The following is a 27,336-nucleotide window of genomic DNA, read 5'->3' as shown; positions in this document are numbered from 1 at the left end:
AGAGAGAGAGAGAGAGAGAATCTTTCAACTAAGCTTCACTCCCTAGATGGCTGCAAGGGCCAGGGCAGGGCCAGGACGAAGCCAGGAGGCTGAAGCTTCTTCCAAATCTCCCATGAGTGTGGGAGGGGTCCAAACATCTGCTGCTTTAATGAAGCCATCAGCAAGTTGCTGGATTGGAAATGGAGCAGCCATGTGAGATGCTGGTGCTGCAGGTGGCAGTTTGACCTGCTATGCCTCAACATCAGCCCCTGAAGTGTGTGATCAATTTTGTTGTGGCTGGATACAAAGCTGATGTAGCAGAGAAGGGAATTCTCACTCATACAATTGTTAACACATTGTTTTTAAGTATTCTTTTCCCCCTAATATATGTTTTTATACAATGTTTTTCTTTGAGATACAGTTAACAGATCTGAAGATATAGGTCTTAAGTACAGATCTTAAGTGCACAGCCTGACATGTTTCCAAAAGTCCTTGACAGGACTAAACAGACCCAGGTCTGTTTCTATTAACAGAGTTCAGGGCATCTTAGCATTTGAGGAAGCAGCAGAAGCAGCAAGATCAGTCCGTGACCTTCTCCTGCCCCGCTCCTTGGAGTAGATCATAAAAGAATTCAGTGCTTTTCCTCTGCAGTAGGCCAGGAGGGGCAGCGCTGCAGATGCTACTTCGGTTTCCTGCTTCCCATACCGGAGTGCCTGGGGTTCAGGCCCGGGCTCTGTTGCTGATTCCAATTCCTGCTAACGCCCATCCTGGGAGACAGCAGAGGATGGTCCAAGTATGTATGTCCCTGCCACCCAGGTAGGAGACTCAGATGGAGTTTAGATGGCTCCTGGCTTTAGCCTGGCCCAGCCACGGCTGTTATGGGCATTTGAGGTGTGAACCAGTAGATGAAAGGTCTCTTTCCAACTATCTGTCTCTCATTTTGTGCATTTCAAATAAATAACAAAATAAATGAAAGTAAAAGTGGGACATGAAACTTTCATTTTAGTACCTTGTTTAACCCAGAGGACAGAAAAGCCTTTATCTCTGGAAACACCTGGGGCATGGAGTAGATGCCAAAGAATATGACTTGCTTGTACCACACTTATTACCATTAGATCTTTATGCTTTTGTCTTCCAATCACACCTGCTCAGATGTAGCATGAAAGCAGACACGCATCCTTATTTCCCCATGTCTTCATTACTGAAGGCTCCCAAGCAACATAAAACTTTTATTAAATAAATCTATGTGCTTTTCTTTTGTTAATCTGTCTTTTATTACAGGTGCCTTGTGATGAGTCAGGAAAAGTTATTACTTTCTTTCCCCTTCATGATCATCATGTATTTTCATCTTTATAGATCTTCTGGATTATGCTGTGTTGTTTGAGGAGTCTTTGATTTGTCCTGGCAGGTGAGGGATATGCTGTTGTCTCAATTTGATCAGTTTAGGTTTCATGTGGAGAGAGAAATCAGCCCTGCTTTTGAGCAAAACTGAATCAGGAATTTGTACCTTATCAGTTCCATAGCTGCAGCTACATTCTGGATATATGTTGCTGTACTTTGCTCCAAACATTATACTAACCTATGCCTATATTTGTCAAAGAACTAAAGATATGGGCTTGATTCTATATATTTTGGCTACTTAATTCCAAGCATTAATATGAGTAGTTGAAAAAGCTACATTGTGTAGTTTTTAAAACTAAATGCTCCTTTTCTGAAGTTTACTTTCTTTGGAAATAACTATAACTTAAGAATATTTAAATAACAACCATTGAGTAAAGTTTATTGTATTTAAAGATGAATGATTAGTAGATACTTGAATGTTATCAAGTGTCACACGGAATTTTGATACTTACATTCCTTTTCTCCTAAGCTAAGTTACAGGTTTAAAGAGCAGATAACTTTCATAATCCTAAAAAATGTCAAAAGTATTTAAATTTACAAACTTCATAAAAATATAAAGTACAAAAAAGTTTTAATTTATCTAAGACCAAATGATGATTAATTTTGAATAACACATCCTTTATACGTTTCAAGAAAAACAGATTAAATATAATATCTTGAGTTTTCAAATATTTATATCAACCTATATTTAAAAATTTGTTTATTTGAAAGGCAGAGAGTCAGAGAGGGAGAAAGGGACATTCAGACTGACAGAGGTCTTCCATGGACTGGCTCACAGTGGGAGGCTGGGATAGGCCTAAGCCACAAGCCAGGAAGTCAGTGTAGGTCTCCTGCATGGTGGCAGGGACTAATCCACTTGACTGTTTACTGCCACTAATGCCCCAGGGTGTGTAGTAGCAGGAAGCTGGGATTGGAAATGGAGTTGGTACTCAAACCCAGGCACTCAATATAGGATGTGGATGATCCAGGGGCATCCTAATCCTAATGCCTAACAGTTTCTCTAATATTTTCATATGATTACAGTTGTTCTAGATATGCAGTGTAGTTTCTATGATAGAACAACCAGTAAACAATTTTCAAATAGACAAAATGGCTCCCAGGATACAAATAATTATGACTAAAACTTCCAATTCTTCCAAGATACTATTCATTGACAGTTTCAATGGGCTATGCCTCCATAAATATAACCATTTTCATTTGAACATTGATAGATTTCTCATTGCTAACATGAATGTGTTATGAATATTCACAATTTCAGATAACAGCATGAATGATCTGGATTTGTCTTTGTATAGAAAATAAATCAATTAACTGTAGTCAAACTTAATTAAATCCATAATTTTATGTGTATTGTACATAGGAAAGACTTCTATGAACTCTATATAGGAACTGATAATTCTAATTTCCTCTTTGTATAAATTCTCTGATTTTTATATTCTTTCTTCAGTTTTTCCATAGGCCCATTAAGGTCAAAGGTTTTATGGTCTCAGATATATATATTTAATAATCACTGAATGATGACATATCTCCATAATTATGTAATTTTGCATCTCATTTGTCTGATTTTTGCCTTTTTTACAAAGCATAGCACTGCAAGCCACAAAAACACTATTCAAACATGTTCACATATTTTTTCAAAAACATTTATAGGTGAACTTTATTAAAATCAATGATAGATTTGGTAATTTCTCATGTAAAACTGGACTATCTTTTTTTTGACAAGCAGAGTTAGACAGTGAGAGAGAGAGACAGAGAGAAAGGTTCACCCCCCCAAATGGCCAGTACGGCTAGTGTGCTGTGGTCAGTGAGCTGTGCTGATCCGAAGCCAGGAGCCAGGTGCTTCTCCTGGTCTCCCATGTGGGTGCAGGGCCCAAGCACTTGGGCCATCCTCCACTGCCCTCCCAGGCCACAGCAGAGAGCTGGACTGGAAGAAGAGCAACCGGGACAGAATTCGGAGCCCCAACCGGGACTAGAACCCGGGGTGCCGGCGCTGCAGGTGGAGGATTAGCCTAGTGAGCCACGGCACCAGTCTGGACTACCTTTCTAAGCAATCTCTTAATATTTTGTCTATGTTGTTTTAATGAATGCTGCAATGGCTAAACTGTTGTATTGTTGGTTTTCACAGACAATAAGTTAGGTCACAAATATATAAAAATATTTTGAGTTTTAAATGCCAGCAAACAAAGGGTGGCAGGGCATTTATCTGATTTGCATGCCCACTGTTTCCAGAACTTCAATAAACTTGAGTGCTAATGAATGTGCATCTGCTTTTTTTCAGAAGTCGACTTGGGTTTTCAACTATTCTACAGCACCACCTTCTGGAAATGAAACGTTCCTGTAAATGTCAAGGAGCAACTCTGATGGTGAGAAGTATGTCAGTACTGGGAAAAATCATGCCTCATAAGAACTATAATTCCTTTCAATCAAATATTTTTATTTGCTCCCTTGATAAATTGGAGTTAAAGATACTGATGAATGGGAAATTCTGAGTAAATGAAACATTGTTGACTTATAATATTAGGAATAAAATTGCCTCAGTTTTTCTTTGTTAGACACAAATAACAAAATTGTTCTGCTTCACTAATTTATAGCAATTTTATATCTACTTAACAGTAAATAGAAATGTGAAATGCTAGCGTCAGTGCATGCTACTGCGTGCAATGCCTACATCCTATGTCAGAGTACCAGTTGAAGCCCTGGTTCCTGTGGGAAGAGAAGTACTTTTATCCTTGCCAACAATTTAGGAGAGCCAGATCTAATTCCAGGCTCCAGGTTTGACTTGGCCCAGCCCTGGTTGTTATGACCGTATGGGGAGTGAATCAGCAGACTGGAGACTTTGTCTCTCTGTCTCTGTCACTCGCTCTCTCTCTGTCCCCCCAATCTGTGTCTCCCACTGTCACTGTGTTTTCAAATAAATCAATAAATCACTTAAAAAGTGGAACACTATTGTTAATACCATTAAGGAGAAGCCAAACATTAGCAGATCTAGCTAATATGGTTTTTTTTTAAACAAAATATTTGTTTAAAAGTCTCAGTTATAGAGAGAGAGGAAGGGAGAGAGAGAGAGACAGACACAGAGATAGAGATCTTCCGTACTCTGCATCACTCCCTAAATGGCTGTAATGGCCAGGACTGGGCCGGACCAAAGCTAGAAGCCAGGAGCTTCTTCCAGGTCTCCCATGTGGGTACAGGGGTCCAAGCACTTGAACCATCTTCTGCTGCTTTCAAAGTTGTATTAACAGGGAGCTGAATTGGAAATGGAGCATCTGGGACTAAAACCGGTGCCCATGTGGGATGCTAGCATCACAGGCAGCAGGTGGCTTCACCAGCTACAATGCCAGCTCCTTACCTACCATGTTCTAAACAAATTAATGAACATGCAGTTTGTTTGAGACAAGAGAAAATAAAAATTTTTCTAAGTACTAACGGAAATGCACAAGTAAAATCTGCAGTTAGAATTCAGATCTGAGTCTAAAGAATCTCACATTTACCATATTCAAGAACATGTGATTTTCACTGTGATATCATTAAAAGCTTTTAAGGGTACTACTGATATTTCCCTGTTGGAAATTTATCAGGGTAAAGATGAGTGTGTAAAGTTAAAAAGTGATAGCTCTATTTCAGAAATTTCAATTTTGTTAAATGAAAGGTATTTCTTAGGTTTCACTTTTTTTAATGAAAAAGTCATCAGTTTTTTAAATTCTCATCTCCTAGCTAATGTCTAAGTCTGAATGCTTAAAGACTTTGTAGACATTTGCCAGTCAAATAATCTTAATGGTATCATATACTTTGGCCAAATCTGGAAGAGCAAATTTATTGTAAATGAACACCCTTTCCTACCTATATGGATATCACTAATGACCTTGACTATATTTTTCATGAAGCCAGGAAGTTCTTTGTACAATACTTTCTCCAAATGGTAATTTTCAATAGTATTGAGTTCATTTCTGAGAATAAATTAACTACTCAATAAAATAGAGTTCACTTATTAATTCCCTGATTACCCGGAGCCTACAGGGACCATGAGAAGGCTAAAAAGGAAATTTCTTCTCATGCAAGCAGAGGAGAAACAAGAGCAAGAGTAATATCAACTTTAAGAAAAAGGTGTAAATGTAATTTTGCTGTTTTGATAGGTCATTTGGTAGATAAGACATAGTATCAAACTATCTTCAAGGAAATGCCCCCTTTGTATATTTATTCTTTTGAAGGCAATTATCTTTATACAACAGAAAATACCCTTGAAAGGTCAGAAATATAATGCTATTCCAGTTCTTAACAATTATAGCAGTCTTATTTCCTAAAAGCTTCAGTTACCTTGGGGATATCTCTTTCTTGGATGAGAGTGGAAAGAGAGAAGCAGACCACTTTTGAACATAGTATGTAGTACAAAGAGATAAAATACTACAGGAAGAGAAAACAGCAGATAGACGACTTCATGGGGAAAAAAATAACCTTCAAGCTTGCACGGTGCCAAATACTGTTTTGTGGGTTCAGGGTACAGAGAACATGTGCTAGAATCCTAATCAAAATAGTACCTGATATTAGAGTGCCCATTTGAATCCTGCCTGCTCTGCTTCTGATTCAGCTCATTGCTAATGCCCTAGAAAGCAGCAGAGAGGATGGCTCAAGTGTTTGGGCCCCTACAACCCTTGTGGGAGACCCAGATGGAATTCCTGGCTCCTGACTTTTTTGGAGTGAACCATAGTATGGAAGATCTCTCTCTCTTTCTCTTCTCTGTTTGTTGCTCAGCCATTCAAATAAATAAATCTTTCTTTAAAAGCTTCTAATTGGGCCAGAAAGAAGTACACATATGGAAATGATGGGATACTTTTGTTATTGTTAACACTATTGTTAACAGAAGATAACAATTAAGAAGAACTTGCAAATAAGACAGACTGAGGTTGAGAAACATATTTAAGATCAATACATAATGGATCAACGTGTAGATAAATCACCTTGAAGAGATAGATGACAAGAACAAGACATGTCCAAAATGCTGTCTTACAATGTGTCATATGGCTTTGATGGCAATTCGTGTTAAGGGAGTGGATATTGGTTAGTAAACAAAACATAGAAGAATAAGCCACAGAAGCCAAGTTGAAGAAACTTATCCAAATATTTTCCATGTTAATAGGCAATGGTTTTTAGGGTTGGAAGTTGGTTGTAGAAGTGAAGGAGAGAGAGAATTTATAGATGTACAAGTTTATGTAAGTTTGAAAGTACAGTTGTTATGCTACGAGGATTCAGTTGACTTCAGACAGTGCTTCATCTCAGAATTCAGTAGGAGCTCCAGGACTTCATCTTTCTTTTTCCTTGAATCACCTCTGATTCCTTCTGTGTTGGCTCCAACCTAAATGTCCTTGGCCTCTCTCAGCCATTTTATTTTTCTATATAATTCAGATGCTTTGTTTTTGGTTCTCAGTGATTCTCATGAATGTGAATCTCACTGATTCAGATTATTCTGGATCCCTCTCTATACAGATGATGGATATTCCCCAAAAGAGATATTCACACTTCAGTCTTAGAAAAAGAAAGCAGCATCTTCGGAGTGTTATATATTATTCTGTACTTTAAACTTGAGTGTCCTGGCTGTCTAGTCCTGAGACATAACCATATGGTGTTGTGTGTCTCCCCTAAAAACTTCATGGGTAACAGGTGTCTGCATAACAGTTCAGGCATCATATGGGATATCAGCATTTCATATTGAAGAGCTGGGATGCGAGCCTTGCTCCACTCCTGATTCCAGCTTCCTGCTAATGCATACCTGGGAGGCAGCAGGGGATGGCTCAATCAGTTGGGTTCCCACCACCCATGTGGGAGACCTGGATTGAAGGCTCTGGCTTCAGTCTGGCTGGCCCTGACTGTTGTAATCATGTGGGGAGTGAGCCAGCAGAAGGAGCTCTGCATTTGTGTGTGTGCATGTGTGTCTGCATTTCAAATAAAATAAATCAATAACATTTTTTAAAAAATCTATTTGACCTATCATAGATAAACTTCCATCAGTACATATGGTAGGCCATAAAGCAAGTCTTAAGAATTCAAAAAAAGATGAAATCATATCATATATCTTTCTGTCCACAATGGAATGAAGTCATAAATTAATAAACACTATAAAATATACAAATACATGGAGACTTAACAACATACTCCTGAATGAATAGTGAGTCATAGAAGAAATCAAAAGAGAAATAAAAAAATCCTAGAAATGAGTGAAAATGACTAAACAGCATTTCAAAACTTATGAGATGCAGCAAAAGCAGTGTTAAGAGGAAAGTTCACAGCAATTAGCGCCTACATCAAGAAATTGGCAAGGCACCAAATGAGTGATCTAACAATGTATCTCAAGGATCTAGAAAATTAAGAACAAACCAAGCCCAAAATTAGTAGGAGGAAAGAAATAATAAAAATTAGAGAAAAATAAACAAAATTGAAATAAACAATACAAAAGCTCAGTGAAATGTAGAGCTGGTTATTTTAATGAACAATTGATACACCATTGAAACAACTAATAAAAAAGGGGGGGAAGATCCAAATTAATAAAGTCAGAGATGAAAAATTAGATGTTTCAAGAGATAACACAAAAATAAAAAATTATCATGAATTACTACAAACAGCTATATGCCAACAAATCGGAAAGAAATGGATAGATTTCTGGATACATACCATCTAACCAAATTGATTCATGAATACATAGAAAACCTAAATAGACCAATAACCAAGACAGAAATTGAATCAATAATAAAGACCCTCCCAACATAGAAAAGCCCAGGACTGGATGCTTTCATTGCTGAATTCTACCAAATTAAAAAAAAATTTATTAATTTATTTGAAAGGTAGAGTTAGAGAAAGATGAGAGAGAGACAGAGAGAGAAAAAGTCCCATTCCCTGTTTCACTCCTCAAATAGCTCCAATGGTTGGGGCTGTGCCAGGCTGAAGCCAGGAGCCAGGACTTGAAGTTTCCAGATTCACCACATGGGTATAGGGGCCCTAGGACTTGTGCCATCTTCCTCTGCTCTCCCAGGTGCATTAACAGGGAGCTGGATTGGAAATAGAGTGGGTGGGACATGAACCAGTGTCCATATGTGATGCTGGTACTACAGGCAGTGGGTTAACCCACTGCACCACAGGCCGGCTCCATCTACCAAATTTTTAACCAACCAATTCCAATTACTCTCAAACTATTCAAAACAATCAAAAGGGAGGGAATTGTTCCAACGTCCTTCTATTAGGTCAGCATCATGCTAATTCCAAATCCAGGAAAGATACAACACAAAAGAGAACTAAGAGTAATATATCTGATGAAAATAAATGTAAAAACCTTCAAGAAATTCTAGCTAATCAAATCCAACAACACATCAGAAAATCATTCACCTGGACTAAATGGGATTTATGCATGGTATACAGGGATGGTTAGCATTCGCAAATCAGTAAATGTCATGTATCACATTAACAGATTGAAGAATAAAAACCATATTATTATCTCAATAGATACAGAGAAAGCATTTTCAAAAATACAATATCATTTCATTATAAAGACCTTGAGCAAACTTGGTATAGCAGGAACATACTTCAACACAATCAACATGATAGATGGGAAACCTACAACCAGCATCATGCTGAATGGAGAAAAGCTGAAAATATTTCCACTAACTACCACAACCAGACAAGATGCCCACTGTCACCATCACTATTCAATATATCTTTAGAAGTTTTAGTGAGAGCCATTAATCAAGAAAATGAAACCACAGGATGCAAATGGAAAAGGAAGAAGTCAAATTATCCCTATTTGCTGATAACATGATTCTATATGTAGGATAATCAAAAGATTCCACTTGGAGACTATTGGAACTCATAAAAGAGTTCAGTAAAGTCGAGGATATAAAATCAACACACAAAAATCAATTGCCTTTGTATACACAAAGAATACCATGGCGAGAGAGGACTTGTAAGATCAGTCCCATTCACAAAACCTACAAAAAATTTAAATAACTTGGGACAAATTTAATCAAAAATGTGAAAGATAATTGCAATGAAAATTCCAAAACATTACAGAAAGAAATAGAAGACACACAAAAAATGTAAAAACCTTCCATGTTCATGACTTCAATTTTCAAGATTATAAGAATTAATATAACCAAAATCTCCATACTAATAAGCAATTTACAGATTAAATGTGATCCCAGTCAAAATACCAAAGATGTTCACATATCTGGAAAAAAAGACCCTAAAATTTATATGGAACCACAAGAGATCCGGAATAGTTAAATCAATCTTAAACAATAAAAATAAAGCTGAGGGCATCAATATATCAAATTTCAAGAAATACTACAGGGCTCTTATAATTAATACAGTGTGACACTGGCCCAAAATTAGACATGTAGACCAGTGGAACAGATTAGAGACTCTAATAATAATATTAGAAATAATATTAGGAAATAATCCACACATCTACTTCCAAATAACCATAAACAAAGACCTGAAATTAATCCCTGGATAAAAGCATTCTGTTCAACACATGGTGTTGGGAAAATTGGATGTGTGCATGCAGACATATGAAACAAGACTGTATACCCTATACAAACATCAACTCACAATGGGACATGGATCTAAATCTAAGACCTGAAATTATAAAATTGTTAGAGGAAAACATAGGGGAAATACTGCAAGACATTGACATAGTCAAAAACTTCTTGTGTAAAACTTCAGTAGTTCACATGATAAAGACAAATATAGACAAATGGGATTACCTCAAACTAAGAATCTTTCGCGCAGCAAAGAAAAAAACACAACAAAAAATAGGCAACTGACAGAATGGGTGAAAAATATTTGCGAACTCTCCATCTGTTAAAGGATTAATATCTAAAATATATAAGGAGCTCAATAAACCAAACAATAACAAAACAAGCAATCCAATCAATAGGCTGAGGTTATGAACAGTCATTTTTCAAAGGATGAAATACAAATGGCCAACACACACATGAAAAAATGCTCAGGATCACTAGCTATCAGGGGGAGAAAAAAAACACAATGAGGTTACATCTCACCCCATTTATAATGATTCTTATCCAAAAATCAAAAAATAACAAATACTGGTGAGGATTTGGGGGAAAATTTACCTTAATACACTGTTGTTGGGAATGTAGACTAGTACAACCATTATGGAAGACTGTACAGAGATACCTCTGAAATCTGAAAATAGATCTATAATTGACCTAGCCATTCCACTCCTGGGAATTTACCCAAAGGAAATGAAATCAGTATACGAAAAACTTATCTGTATCCCCATGTTTATAGCAGTTCAGCTCACATTACCTAAGATATGGGATTTACCCTGATGTCTATTAACAGATGACTAGATAAAGAAAATATGATATATATACTCTATGGGAGACCACTCAACCATAAAAAGAATGTAATCCTTTATTATGCAACAAAATGGATATAATTGGAGACCATTATGCTTGATAAAATGAGCCAGTCCCCAAAATAGGATATATTTCCCTTATTTGTGATAGCGAATATACAGAGTCCAACAATATAATATATATGAACAAAATTGACATTTTCAAATTTGATTATTGTTGATAGCCCTAGTCTATACTCTTGGAAACAGTCATTTTCTACTTATTACTTGGTGAATTCTTTACTAATGGAGGGTTAAGCTTGTTATTATAAAGTAAATTTAAAGTACGTCATTGTAAAAATTAAGATAGGAACATAAGTAGGAGGTAGAGTGAAAGGGAAGGCTGGGAAGTATCATTATGCTCTTAAAACTGTCCATATGAAATACATGAAATTTGGTTCCTTTATATAAATGAAAAAAAGAAGGAGATAACCAACTACCAGAAAAAAATCCATTTGGGAAACAGGGTTTCTGAAAATTCTGTCTCAGATATCATTCATGAAAACCAGCACTCAATATGTGAGAATCCCTACAAGGAGGAAGCAAATTTCTATAATTTATTGAGTGCACATTACATTTCACAAAGTCTATCATTTTCCTTAATGAAACCACTGTACTATGTTGTTCGAAATTCCCCATAATAGGCTTTTCTTAAACATAAAAATCAGTGATTCCTGTTGTCTTTGTCAAATGTCATTAAATATACAAATTGGTCTTCCTCTTTTTATATACCAGAGCCTACCAAGTAATCATTTGATTATAATGTGAGTTTCCATGTGAGCCTACCTGTGAGGAGTCATTGTCCTAGATTTAGCCATCAGAGACCGTCAATGGAAGACCATGATATCACTAATGGCAAGTTTCTAAACTGAATATCAACTTAACAATCAGGGGTATTGTGTGTTTCTGCAAGACGGATGGATCCACTTGTCCTGAAAACAGTAGCATTCTAAACCCAAATGGTAGTAAATTTTTATCCTGAATCTTGAAACATTCAACCCATTGTGTCTCACGGTGAAGCCACCTGGAAATCAGCCAGCTACAATACTCATATACTGGGGCCACACACCTTTGCTTTTGAAGGCTTATTTGGCCTTCAGTTTTGACAGTTGTGTACTGACTTTACAAGGATTAAGACATTGCCCTTAAGACCTTAATCAATCTTGTAAAAGGCTTAAGTTAAAAAATGGAAAAATTGTTATATGCTGTCTGGGCACCTACACCCCATAGCAAAGTACATGAGTTTGAATCCTAGCTCTACTCCCAATTCTGACTGCCTGCTAATGTGCACCCTGGGAGGCAGTAGGCATTGACTCAAGTGTGGCCCCTGGACGCCCACATGGGAAACCCAGGTTGAGATCCCAGTTTCTAGGTGCAGCCTGGCCCATCACCAGGTGTTGCAGGCATCTGGGGATGGAATCAACAGATGGGAGATATGTCTGAGTGCGTGTGTGTCTCTGTCTCATTGCCTCCCGATAACTACATATTTAGTCATTTACTAACACTAAAAGCCTAATGTTACTCAATTTTCCTCTTAAAAGACTAAATATTTTTAAAGATTTATAATTAAAAAATTTTATTTTTCAGTAAAGGGCTTATATTATTTAATACTAAGAATTTGGATACTATTTTATTATAAAAGACTTTTAACTTACAAGAAGTAAACATTGTAGGGGTTGGCATGATATATGGGATAAGCCACTGCCTGGTACACTGGCTGATCCAACTCCCTGTCAATGCACATGGGAAAGCAGTAGAAGATGGCCCAGCAACCTGAAAGAAACTGATGGCTCCTGGCCTAGCTCTGGACATTTTGGCCATTTGGGGAGTGAACCAGAGAGTAGTAGGTTTCCCTCTCTCTCTCTGTCTGTCACTCTCTCTGTAACTCTTCCAAATAAAATAAATAGATCTTTAAAAAGGAAGTAGATATTGTAGTGAATCATTCTAATTAATTATTTTACATTGTGAAAATTTCTTATATTTTTCTTTCTCAATTATTGACTCTAAGGCATTTAAGGTTGTTTATTAGAATTTTCTACTTTCCTCCTTAGATATTTACATACTAATTATATGAGTATAAAAATGCTTATAGAATGCTTTTAAAAACTGCATATATTTTAAAATATGGATCTCAATTATTCATATATTTTTAACTTAAAATTAGAAAAGGAGAGAGAAAGGGAGCATACTGGAAGGAAGAAAAAAGAAAAATATCAAAAATGAAAGTAAAGGAAAGAAGAAACAGAGAAAAGTAAAGAGACACCCATAAATTGGGCAAAACATAGTATCTTTCAACTAGTATTTAAAATAATAAAATGATACGAGCCAAAAATTCATATAACACAAAATCTAATTAGTCATGAAAAATAGGAGAAATACTTAAATTGATATTAGCAAAAAATTCCAAAAAGGGGACAACATATTTTATTCTTAATAACCTATGAGAATTTTTATAATTATAAAATAAAATATTAATGAGATTTTGAGGAACGTTGTAGAGTACTGTATGCTGTATGTGATGGTAGTAAAATTACTCTAGCATGACATAAAATGTCTGTGTGCTTTAATTAAATGAACTCAACTTAAAAATTTATAAGAAAACAAACTAATGAAGTGGAAAAATGCATAATAAATATTTTAACTAGGAGTGATTTCCAGAAGTGAAACTTTTGGAGCAATCTTTTCATCTAGCTTCTGTGAAATGCTTAAGCAAATAACATTGCATTAGATAACTGGAATCTTATGTTGTCATAAAATGTAAATATACAAAATCTCTGTAAAACATGAAAATTTTTCAAATTAAAGTAGTACACTACACTTTACACTACAATGACTAAGAAAATATTTGCTATTATAAATGCAGTTTGAATACAGACACTGAAAAATAAGATTATATTCTCTTGATGAGGATACAGTGTTTTGGTTTACTCTTTTTTTTTTTTTTGACAGGCAGAGTGGACAGTGAGAGAGAGAGACAGAGAGAAAGGTCTTCCTTTGCCGTTGGTTCACCCTCCAATGGCTGCCGTGGCCAGTGCACTGCGGCGGCGCACCGCGCTGATCCGAAGCCAGGAGCCAGGTGCTTCTCCTGATCTCCCATGGGGTGCAGGGCCCAAGCACCTGGGCCATCCTCCACTGCACTCCCTGGCCACAGCAGAGAGCTGGCCTGGAAGAGGGGCTACCGGGACAGAATCTGGCGCCCCGATCGGGACTAGAACCTGGTGTGCCGGCGCTGCAAGGCGGAGGATTAGCCTATTGAGCCACGGTGCCAGCCTTGGTTTACTCTTAAAGCATTCTTGATTATGGTAAGAAAAATGAAAAACATTTAAATGATAGAATACTGCACAATATTCTGAGGAATTCTAACAATTTTATGATAGAAATGTAAGTGCATCTTTCACAGTGAAGCAGGTTTCTTTCCTGTGTTTAATTACATCACACTGACATCACAATATATAATATGCAAATACCAACAGAGTTAAAATGGGAATTTACTTGAAATAAAAAGCTATAAAACATAAAAAAATAAAATACCGTAGTTTCCAAGAAATCTCCCAAAACATGTATTATTATATAATAGAATATGACTCATTTACATTTCCACTGAGTTTTCCTGTTTTTTTTTTCTGACTCACCATAGCTCTCCAGTCAAGAATCCTAAGATATAGACGCCCATTTATTCTCATATACTGCTTTTCAGTTCATATGCTTTAGCATTCAATCATAGAAAAGTTACATGAGACAGATTGAGCAAACGAAAACATGTCCTCTTTGTGGTGGAAAATTGAAAATCAGAGAAGTCTCTCTGGAAATGATGAAGATAGAATCTAACCCACATCTTTGATGTCAGAAGGGACTTAAGGGGGCAGACATTGTGGCATAGTGGGTTAAGCCATCCTTTCAATGTTGCCATACCATATGAGAGTGCCCATTTGAATCCCAGTTGCTACACTTCCTATCTTGCTTCCTGATAATGTGCCTGAGAAATCAGTGGATGATGGCCCAAGTGCTCAGGTCCCTTCCACCCCTGTGGAAGACCCAGGTGGCATTCTTCACTCCTTTCTTCAACCTGGCCCAGCCCTGGCTGTTGAGGATGTTTGGGGAGTAAACTAACAGATGGAAGATTCTTTCTCTCTCTCTCTCTCTCTCTCTTTCACACACACACCCACACACACACACACCCTGCCTTTCAAATACATAAATAAGTAAAAAAATCTTTAAAAAATGTGCTTTCTTCCTTGTAATACATAATACAAATTACCTAGGCTACACACTTTGTATTTAATTCCATATGGTCATACATCACTTCAAAATTATTTTTAAACAGCTATTTATTGTTACAAAGGTAGTATAAATACCCTGAGGACAAGACTGTGTTTTGCCTTTATATATTTTACACAGTTCCAAGTAACTTGATTGTATTTCAGTACTGTGAAAGATGGACCTGGTCAAATAATGGTTGCTAATCCTGATTAAGTTAATGCTTTAATTTGCTTTACAATAATTTCTATACAAAATGAATGATACAGAACAAATGATCTGATTCACAGCTCTTGATGAATGTTCTGGTCAGAGACTAAAATCAGGCATGAAATCAGGGTGAGAGAAATTCAGAATCAGCAAAGGTAAGATACAGCTCACACTCACAAAATTAATTCACCCAGAATCTCCAAAATTCTGATTTGTTAAAATGCCTAACCTATTAGATTCCATAATTCCTCTTCTACCATGGATTTTACCAGAGCTGTTTATACTGGAATTATCTTAGTATCATTTTTTTTCTTTAGGTTGTCATTGACTTGTGATTATCTTCTTATTTTTATTGACTCTCCTGTTATATATTACAAGGTTGAGGGAAAATATCATTTTTCCCAGTCCTTTTCTTCAGCAGATAAAGTTGTTTTACTAACTGAATAGTTTCGGTTTTTCAAGATCAGTTTGAAAGCAAATATTCTTCTATCACTACTTTACATTAAACTGCAACATAGCTTCTGTATTTCATGGTTACTATTATATTGTATATTATACTGTAATTATCATTTCATTTGCTTCTGCTGTACATAGGCACTTGAAGGCAGGGACTTCATTATAATGTCCATTATAATGTTATTCCTTTTATTATTATAATACCTAGAACATAAACACCCTTCAGATGTTCAGTCTGAGTGTCTCCTGAATATTTTCTTAAGGTTTTCAGTTTTTTTCCTATTTTTTCTATAGGTGAAATTTATATTATTAAAACGGAAAATTCATTATGATGTCTGGCATCACTTTTAGAGTTCCTGAATTTGAAATTTATTTTGAGAAAGGAGGAACCATGGCAAATGGGAATTTAAATTAAAAAACAAAGGTCAGAAGTCAGATTCATCAGCTGGCAGTTGACGAATTCTGAAGCAATGCCTCTGTAATAAGGACATTATTTTATCACCAACGCCGTATTAAGGATTGATCACTCACTATAATTACTATTCTTCAATGACAAATGTTAACTGTGATGAAAAAGTCTACAGTTATAGTTTTTATTTACAACTTTATTTATGTAAATTTGAATTTTACCTTGGGCCAAGTAGAAGCCAGATAGTGAATTTGACCATTTCAATAAATCTTTCTGAGTTACACAGTGCCATCTTTAAAACAAGAGTTTGAACCACGATTGACAGCCATTACATTATCATATTAATTATTCTTGCTTGGCTTTGTTTTCCAAAAGATTTTTAACCAGGAAATCTGTTTTTGAAATTAGCACACCTCTCCCCAAACACAGAGGAAAACTTTGCATATGCTACTTCTATCTATTACTTAATAATTTTATAATTATTCAAAAGTTTCTATGATTACATTAAGCAAGTACATTTGATATTGACAACTTCATTACAGAGGATATTTCCAAAACACTGAACATTTTTAGTGCTTACCTTATATATTCTTCTCTATTTTGTGTTTTATTTCACTTGCTATTAGAAATGCCAGCAGGGTGAGTTCAGGTTTAATGATTCACTCTAACACCATGAAAGGAGTTTTGTTCACTGCTGGTTTTATCTCATCAGTTGTTATATAAATAAAACCACATGTTCCTGTGATTTGTTTGCACACCTTCAGTGCCCGGCATTACAAATATCAAAATCATTTTCTCCCATCTCTTCCGTTAAAACTTATTCTGAAGGCATTTTATTTATACAACGAACAGTTACTAGTAATAATTAATGTTATAATCTCCTTTCGCTAATTCTCAAGGGTAGCGATGGGTGTCTGAAGCTATAAAAGTATTTTCTTGAACTTCTCTTAGAAAGTTTCTTATTCTTTGACTTCCTCACTCTCTTTTACTCTCAGTCTAAGAGCTAAAAGTCCTATTGATTCTGCAGCGAGTTATAACAAAAGGAGTATGTTACAACCCTGTTACATACTTATTTTCCATGAGGATATTATTGGCTTCATTTTTCTCTTACAGAATGGAGGTCAGTCCAGTTTCCAAAGCTTTTTGGTCTCAAGATTCTTTAAGAGTCATGAATATCAAACCTCAGAATAGTTCTTGTATGTTTGGGTTATTATCCATGTTAGAAACTAAAATAGACAAACATTTAAAATCTGCATTTTATAATTTATCTTAAAATAATTTATAATTATTATAAATTTATAATTATCTCAAAATAGTATACTATTAAATCCTAAATAAACAGAATATTTATATGAACAAATAACTGTATTCTTAAAAAATGTTATTGAATATCACATTTTTTTCAAAATTCAGTACATTGGTGAGTAGCGAGATAAATTCTATTATCTGCTGCTGAATTCAGATAGATTCAGTACATTTTTTAATCCAACCTCAGAGGTCTAAATGGAAAGGGAGAAATATGAGCATTTTACTAGCCTTTTCAAATAGTGGAAATTGTTAGTTGATATGTATTAGTCCACCTTTTATTACTTTAACTAAAAATCATCGGTGGAGCTTCTTTGGAAAAGAAAAGGGTTTATTTCAGCTCACAGTTCAGGGTCACAGGATTGGGTGGGCTCTAGTTTGGCATCTGATGGAGCCTGGTCACTGATGCTGAGGAGGCACTAGGATCACACAGTGAGCCAGAAAGGAGGAGAACATAGACTGAACCAGAACTAAGAGATCAAACCTCTCCAGAGAGCCACTTTCTCAGGGCACACTCCTAAGGACACAAAGGCCTCTCACTGGGTCTACCTCCCAGCCACTACAATTAGAGCAAGTCTCCACCCTTCACCCATTAACCCTTAACATCAACACATCAACGATGAAACACCTGCATGAGCTTTAGGGAAAGATGATCTGGGGTACACGTTACATGATACTACACCAAAACTCAATTAGTTGTTTCCTAAATGTTGGTCACAATGTGGAATCTATAACCCTAGCAATAAACATTATACACTAATACATTAAAATTCATTGGATCTTGTACTTATGTTTGATTTTGGAACATCTAACATTATTTATTTGATAAATATTATTTACTGAATTATGCAATGCTTCACATGTTGACATACTTCATTATACAACATCTGAAAACAAATCAAATTTATCAGTAGCTCTACCAAAGCAAATCTTTAAATTTCAGGATCATATAAAACTCAGTGTGGTAGGTATATGCTTTAAAAACTCAAAATTTTGCTTCAAAGCTTGAATTTTATGAGTGGAAACCAATACAATCGTGTATTCCTTAATGTGTTAAATTTATTTTACTCATGTTTGAGAATACCAAATATCATGTAATCAAATATGAGTAACTATAATTTAGTCTATCAGTAATTCCTTCAATTGTGTTCCTATTCACTAAAAAGTAGACCAATTCAGCTTTCAGTTCAAACAATTGCACATTTGCTTTTTCTAGAGAAAATCATTATCCTTTAATATGAAACAGGAGTGCTTTGTTTCAGTTCCATGTAATTACACAAAATGTGACAACAACATGTACTCAGGGACTGAGATTTTGTGAAAATAATGATTACTGTGCTTCATGAGATTTTATAAAAAGTATTTGTACTACTTTCATTCTTAATGAAACTGATTTGTAAACACACACACACATATACTGGAGCTACTTCCTTGACTTCTTCACAATTGCATTTTTATTGCATGTGCAAATGTTAGCAAACAGAAAAGGGCCAATAACAATCTGTATTTCCTATAGAACTAGCACTGACCTCATGTATGGCCTGAAAGGGTGTTTGGAATTAGAAGATTGTGGATGACACTGAGAACTACTTGTCTCCTGAAAAGAGAATCCATTCATAGTTGGGGCATTGATTGGGCCAACTTTCCTGGAATTATTTTTTAAATTAAAGATAAATTTCTTAAACTCAACTTCTTAATCTCACTTTCTCACCTACAACAGCTATAAAAACTACAACAGTAAGTTATTTAGGTCCTTCAGAATACTAACACTGTGATATAATTAGAATGCATGTATGTGTGTGTATGATCATGTGGGTACACATACATAGAGTCATGTGTCCTTATAATGGTGATACATTTTACAACTGTGTTGTTAAGCAATTTTGTCCCTGTGCAAATGTCAGAGTATATTTACACAAACCTAGAGAGTAAAGGTCAATCAAGAGACCTGGTAAACATGGCATCTGAGGCTGGTGTTGGCTAACAGCACACTGCTTTACAGTAAACTTTAAAAAGAAAATATAACAAGTAAAAGTATACTCTAAAGAATAAGAAGTATACAATAGTGCATTAATAACCAGCAATATAGCAGTTTATCATCACTATTAATTATTATGTGCTATGCATAATTGTGTGTGCAATATCTTTATATGCACTGTTTACACCAACATCACCACAAAAGGTGATACTAATGTATTACAACATTACATTGCCACTAGATGATGGAAATTTTTCAATTCCATTATAATCTGTGGAATCTATATATGAAATCATATATGCAGTTGTTGAATAAAATATTGTTATATTTCACTCTAATGTATGTGTGTGCATACACAGAGTCCTCATTCAAACTAATTAAATTGATGAGTGACACTAGAATCCACATAAAGATAAATGCAGTAAAATTTCCTAAGCTTAATTAATGAAGAACAGACTTTTTAATTAAAATATGATGGTAAATGCAGTAGATAATTCCTACAAATTTCATGAAACCTTGTACAGTTAATTTGTTTCACTCATGTTGTAACCTACAATATTTTAACACAGATTTGTAATTAGAAATGGGTTACATTATATATTAATAGTAGATTCTTCCACCTTTTATTTAATTAAAATATGATGTATCTACTCTTAAAATACACTGAAATATTGATTTCAAAATATTTGTAGCATTACCAATTAATTATATTTTCTTGCTAATTATGAATTACTTTTCAAAAGAATTGCTAAAACTTCTGCACTTTTTTCTGTTCCATGGTTTTATTTAATAATCATGATTTTTAATTTTGTAGATTATTATAACATAGACAAAGTGACTCAGAGCCATCATTTAGAGCCAGTTTCCATCATTTTATAGAGCCATATTTAGTCATGATATGAAAGAAAGGCTTGAACTCTCTATAGCATGTCTTACGGACATGAAAAACTCTACATAATAGAATATTTTATGTCATATGTAACTGAAACAATCTCTAAATACTAAATTATTCTCAATCATTCACTCTGTGAGTCAATAAAACTTCACCAAATACCTAGTATAAAAAAAAAAATAGAATATTTTAGATATTCTTGTTCATGTTCACTTTAGAAATCTTGTTGTTATCCAAGGTCTTTATCTTATAACATGTCAACCCAGACGTATGTTTTAGGGCCATCTTTATTTTCCATTAAAATTCACTTATATCTAGCAATATTATAATGGTATGCTAAACTACAGCAGTAAGTTCTTCTATTTTCATAAAATTACCATATAACTTCATGTAAAAATTTATCTCTTATTCCTATAAACAGTTATAAACACTGAATAACGAATAACATGGTTAATTATCTGAGTTTTCATGAAAGGCAAGAGAATCCCTATTAGCACAGAAAGAGGCAAAAACCTAAGATTAAGAGCAAAAGCTGACCCTATGGTTACCATGGTGGGTGTAAGTGAACTAAGACTATTGAAATAAACCTTGAATTTTCAAAGGGCTTCCCAATAACAAAAGAGGTATCAGATTGACTGACTACCAGTGTATAGAAAACAAAATCATTAACTATTCCTTGCTATGGCTTTAGGTGAGGAAAAATGTCTTCCTATGAGAAAAGAAGAACTGAAGCCAATGCCCTATGTGATATGATGTGTAACCAACATATCTCTGTGTGCTACAAACTCTATGTACAAGAGATTATCCAAAAATAGTTGCATTAATCCAGAGATATCCTTGGAAACATGTCACACAACTCTAGGGTCACCTTCATTGAGTGTAGGCTCCAGGGGATTTGATAAAGGAGAATTTTTTAATACAAGCTCTGCAAAAAAAAAAAAAAAAAAAAAAAGCTTTAAATTAAAAATAAATCAAAATGGAAATGAATGAACAAAGCACCATGAATGAATCATCCATTATAAAAAAAAGATAAAAATCTTGAGATAGTAGAGCTAATCAGCACAAATCTAGTAGGTATACGATAATTAAAGTTCAAAAGAAATGCATAAAATTATAAGGATAGAACAAAATGGTATAAAAATAGGAATGCTTTATGGGGTTGGCATTTGGTCCAGCAATAACGTTGCTAATTAGGATTGTCAGGTCCTAGATCAGAGTACCTGGAATCAACTCCCAGCTCTGATTCCTGACTCCAGTTTCCTGCTATTGCAGACTAGGAGGAAGCAGACGTGACTCAAGTACTTGAGTTCCTGCTCCCATGTAGGAGACCTAAATTGAGTTCTCTGCTCCTGGATTTGGCCCTGAACACAGCCTGGGCCTTTCAGCCATCTGGAAAGTGAACTGGCAGATAGGAGCTCCCTCTACATATCTATATATGTCTCTGTCAAATAAAAAAAAAAAAAAACACAGATACTGGAGCTAAAATTTTCAGGAATGGTTAAAAATACAGAGATCTGGAAAAGTAGATTTAAGAGAATAAAATATCTTTGAAATTAAAGGAAATTATTAAAATAAAATAAATTTACACAATGAAAGGACGAAATATCAGAATCTATAGAGCATCATGAATTCTGCTAGAATTGAAGTGAGAATAAATATTTCATCAATGGTGATGTTTGGGTGGAAGAACAGTGAAATAAATGATGTTTCATGAAAAGTTTATGGGAACAGTGCCTCAGCAGTTTACAGATAACTTCTCATGAGAGAATGAGACACTATTGAAGATAACACCCTCAGTGGCAGAAAATTCACATCAATTTGCAAGGAAAAAATTAATTTTGTTTATTCTCTAACAAAAGAGGACTGACAATTCACAGTAGAAACTTTAGCCAACATCATATAACATCTAAGTAGCTTTAGTTTCCACTTTTCTAACCTAAAAAGTTGAACAAACTTCTCTATTGTTGATAAAATTGTTGTACCCAGATCAACCACAGACAAGAGCAAAGCTTTCAAGAGAAATTTAATTAAGTAGGATCACTATCCAGAAGCATTTCTCCCAAGAATTTTAACAGGTAATGAAACACAGCTTTTCTATTATGATATTGAAAACAAGGCATAATCAAAGCAATGGCTATCCAGAGATGGAAGTGGTCCAGTCAAAGCAAAAGCGGTCAAGACCAAAAGGTTATGGAAACAGGTTTTAGGGATGTTCAAAACATCCTGCTTGTTGACTTTCCAAAAGGCCAAAGAGGAATAACATCTGCTTATTGGGAGGGAGTTTTGAGAAAGTTAGCCAAAGCTTCAGCAAAAATGCACCTAGGAAAGCTTTTCTAGAGAATTCTTCCTCAGTGAGAAAATGCTCCTGTCCCTCCTTCTCATCAAAGAGGGTCAATTTTGTGGCAGTTTTGATGGAAAAAACCATTAAACAACCCACTTGTTGTCCTAATCTGACACCTTCTGCCTTTTTTTTTTCCTAATCTTAAAAAATTCTACAAAGGGTGTCTATGTTTCTTCAGGTAATAATGTGAAAAGACTACATTGAGATGTTTAAATTCCTAAGACCTCAATTGTTTAGGGATGGCTGGGTGTCTGAAATGAATGCTTATAAAAGTATCTTGAACATGATGGAGAATTTTCTTGAGAAATAGTTTAGACTTTTTACTTCTTTTTTAATTTTGTATTTGACAAACTCTTTAAAATACTCTAGCATGTCAGTCTTGTGAAAATTTGTATAAATTTGGCAGGTCAACTGTTAGAAAAAATAAGGTAATCTAGCAAAACTGTTGGTTGTACCATCAATGCAAAAAACAGCAAAAAATTTAAATGTTTCAAATTTGTAATTAACAATTAAAAGATAAATAATAAACAAATAAAGATAAAGAATAGTCACAGGAGCAGAAACAATAATATGAGTACTCTACATGAGGAGACTTGAAAAAGTTTGTGGAAAAATAGTGTAAAAATAACTTTGAAATCCATGAAAAGTTTGTTCATAATAAACACCTTCCTTGGCCTTTTTATAGAACTCTGTGAGTGTGTGTGTGTGTGTGTATGTGTGTGTAAACATATAAATGCATATAATAGTGGTGTTAAAAATCAACGGTGAAAAATGAGCTTTTCATTCCATAGTCTCAGCAAATTCAAAAAGTTGAAATCATACCATGTATCTCTTCTGACTGCAATGGAATGAACCTGTATATTAACAACCTATGAACCTCTAGAGAATATGCAAACATATGGAAACTGAATAGCACACACCCAAATGAACAGCAAGCCATAAATAAACCAAAAGGAAATTTAAGAATCCCTAGAAACTAGTGAAGATGATGATATAACATTTCAAAAAGTATGGGATACAGAAAAGCAATGTTAAGAGGGAAATTTATAGCAATTATTGCCTACATCAAGAAATTAATTGGCATCAAATAAAAGCTAACAGTGCATCTCAAGGACCTAGAAAAACAGCAAAACAAACCCAAAATTAGTGGAGGGAAGAAATAATTAAAATTTGAGAATAAACAAAATTGAAATTCCCCAAGATATACAAAACATCAGTGAAATGAAAAGCTGGTATTTTGAAAAAAAATAAACGAAATAGAAATACCATTGGCCCAACTTACCAAAAAAGATAAGACAGAGAAGAGATAAAGAAAATCAGAGATAAAGAAGATGTAACAACAATCAAAAATTATTACAAACAGCTATATGACAACAAAATTGGAAAATCTAGAAGAAATGGATAGATTCCAGAAAACATTCAATATACAAAAATTGAAGCAGAAATACATTGAAAACCTAAATAGAATGATTACCAAATTGGAGATTAAATCAGTAATAACAACCCTCTCAACAGAGAAAATCCAAGACTAGATGAATTTGCTTCTGAATTCTACCAGACTTTTAAAGAACTAATTCTAATTCTTCTCAAACTTTTCAAAGTAATGGGACAGAATCTTCCTAAACTCCTTCTATGAGCCCAGCATCACCTTAATTCCAAAACCAGATACAACAAAGGAAGAAAAATATAGACCAATATCCCTGATGAATATAGATGCTAAAATCCATAACAACATACTAGCTAATTGAATCCAACAAAACATCAGAAAGATCATTCACTTGAACCAAATGGGATTCATCACTGATATGCAGGGATGGTTCTCTATACGAAAATTAATCAATGTGACACATTACATTAACAAACTGATGAATAAAAACATAATTATATCAATAAATGCAGAAAAAGCATTTGATAAAGTACAACATCATTTCATGACAAAAACCTTAAGAAAATTGAGGATAGAAGGAACATTCTTTAACATAATCAAGGCAATATACATTAAACCCACAGCTACCATCATATTGAATGGGGAAAAAGTTGGAAGCATTTCCAGAGATCTGGAACCAGACAAGAATGCCCACTCTCACCATTGCTATTCAATATAGTCCTGGAAGTTTTAGCCAGAGCTATTAGGCAAGAAAATAAAATCAGAGGGATACAAATGGGAAAGAAGAAAGTCAAATTATCTCTGTAGATGACATGATTCTATCTATAGGGGAACCAAAAGACTCCACTAAGAGACAATTGGAATGCATAAAATAATTTGGTAAAGTGGCAGGATATAAAATTAACACACAAAAATCAATAGCCTTTGTATATACAAACAATGTCATGGCGATGAAAGAACCTGTAAGATCAGCCCCATTCATAATAACTAAAAAAATTAAATAACTTGGAATAAATTTAACTGAGGAGGTGAAAGACCTCTATGATGAAAATTACAAAACATTCCAGAAAGAAATAGAAGACACACCACAAAAGGAAAAATCTTCCACATTCATGGATTGGAAGAATTAATATCATCAAAATGTCCATACTACTAAAAGCAATTTACAGATTCACTGTGATCTAAATGTAAGTACCAATGACATTCTTCTCAGATCCAGAAAAAAATGGTGCCAAAATTCATATGGAAACCTAAAAGACCCCAAATAGCTAAGGCTAACAACATAAACAGAGGTGAAGGCATCACAATGCTAGATATTTTTTTTTTTTTTTGACAGGCAGAGTTAGATGGTGAGAGAGAGAGACAGAGTGAACGGTCTTCCTTTTTCCATTGGTTCACTCCTCAAGTGGCCGCTACGGGGGGCACCTTGCGGCCGACATGCTGCGCGGATCAGAAGCCAGGAGCCAGGTGCTTCCTCCTGGTCTCCCATGGCAGGTGCAGGGCCCAAGGACCTGGGCGATCCTCCACTGCACTCCTGGGCCACAGCAGAGAGATGGACTGGAAGAGGAGCAACTGGGACAGAATCTTGCGCCCGACCGGATCAAGAACCTGGGGTGCTGGCACCACAGGCAGAGGATTAGCCTAATGAGCCACAATGCTCATAGTACAGAGACATAGTACAGAGCAATTATAATCAAAATGGCCTGATGCTAGTACAAAAATCTGTGGACCATTAGAATCCCCAGAAATCAGTCCACACAGCAACTACCAGCTAATTTTTGACAAAGGAGCTGAAACCAATCCCTGGAGAAAGGACAATCTCTTCAACAAATGGTGTTGGGGAAATTGGATCTAAACATGCAGCAGTATTAAACAAGACCCCTACCTTACACGTTACACAAAAATCAACTCAAAATACAACAAGGATCTAACTCTATGACCTGTTACTATCAAATTACTAGAGTAAAACACTGGGGAAACTCTGCAACACATTGGCATAGGCAAAGTCTTCTTGGAATAGAACCCAGAAACACAGGCAATCAAAACAAAAATAGATAAATAGGATTACAATAAGCCAAGAAGCTTCTGCCTGCAAAGGAAACGTTCAGCAAAGTGAAGAGGCAACTAACCAAATGGGAGAAAATATTTGCAAACTATGCAACTGATAAAGGATTAATATCCAGAATTTATACAGAAGGCAACATAACTAAAACAAATAATCCTGTTAAGAAATGGGCAAAGGACTTGAACAGGCATATTTCAAAGGATGGAATTCAAATTGCCAACAGCAACATAAAAAAATGCTGAGGATCATTAGGCAAAGAGTTAATTAAAATAAAAACCCAGTGAGGCATCACCTCACCCCAGTTAGAATGACTCTCATACTAAATCAACAAACAATAAACATTGGCAAGGATATGGGGAAAAGGATTCCATAATCCACTGTTGCTGGAATGAAACTAGTGCAACAATTGTGGAAGACAGTATGCATATTCTGCAGAAAGCTTAACATACATCTACCATGTAACCCAGCCATCCAACTCTTGGGAATTTATGCAAACAAAATGAAATCAGCATATGAAAGTGTTATCTGTATGCCCATGTTTATTACAGCTTAATTCACAAAAGCTAAGATATTGAGTCAACCCAGATGCCCATCAATTGATGATAGGATGAAGAAAACGTGGTGTTTACACACTATGGAATGTTACTCAGTCATAAAAAGGAAGGAAATCTGTCTTTCACAACAAAATGGATGCAACTGAAAACCATTGTACTTAGTGAAATAAGCCAGTTCCAAAAAGATGGATATCCTATGTTTTCCCTGATCTGGGGTAACTAATAGAATACAAAAGGTCATGTATAATTACTTGCATTATAATCTGCATAAATCATTCCTGAACATAAACTGTTGAGAGGAAATGGCTTAAAGTCTAAATTAATTATTATCTTATAATCACACAGAAAATATTTAGATGTTACATTGGCATTAATTCTATTTCACTGAAAGAAATTATGAATGATTAATTGATTAAAAACTGTATATGGGTGAAATGGTTTTTTTTCCATTCAATTTTAGTATATAACCATTGTCTATATCCCCACTAGGCTGGAGTCTTTTTGCCTTTCACTTATTAAACTTCTTGCTCTATGAACTATTAAGCCTTTTTACTGTAATGTAAATTTAAAGTATGTTATCTCAAAAACTAAAATAAAAGAGAGAAGGGTGGAAGGAAAGTGGGTGAGAAAGAGGGAGAAAGAGGAAGGAAACATTATTATGTTCTTAGAGTATCTACAAATAATATTGAATCTGTTAAA

General features: G+C 35.0%; 1 protein-coding gene across 2 annotated transcripts in view; it reads right to left on the bottom strand.

Annotated features, from left to right (window-relative positions):
• PIK3C2G (phosphatidylinositol-4-phosphate 3-kinase catalytic subunit type 2 gamma) overlaps positions 1–16,818 on the bottom strand; it is a 464,615-nt gene extending 447,797 nt beyond the window's left edge. For both annotated transcript variants that reach the window (XM_051850300.2, XM_017343356.3), the window contains exon 1: positions 16,696–16,818. The gene's annotated coding sequence lies outside the window, so the exon portion shown is untranslated. The remainder of the gene's footprint in view (positions 1–16,695) is intronic.
• Between the last annotated feature and the right edge of the window lie 10,518 nt (positions 16,819–27,336).

Source organism: Oryctolagus cuniculus, chromosome 9 (assembly GCF_964237555.1).
Source record: "Oryctolagus cuniculus chromosome 9, mOryCun1.1, whole genome shotgun sequence".
Lineage (NCBI taxonomy): Eukaryota > Metazoa > Chordata > Mammalia > Lagomorpha > Leporidae > Oryctolagus > Oryctolagus cuniculus.
The sequence above is the reverse complement of the archived record's forward strand: the minus strand, read 5'-3'. Positions and strand labels throughout refer to the sequence as shown.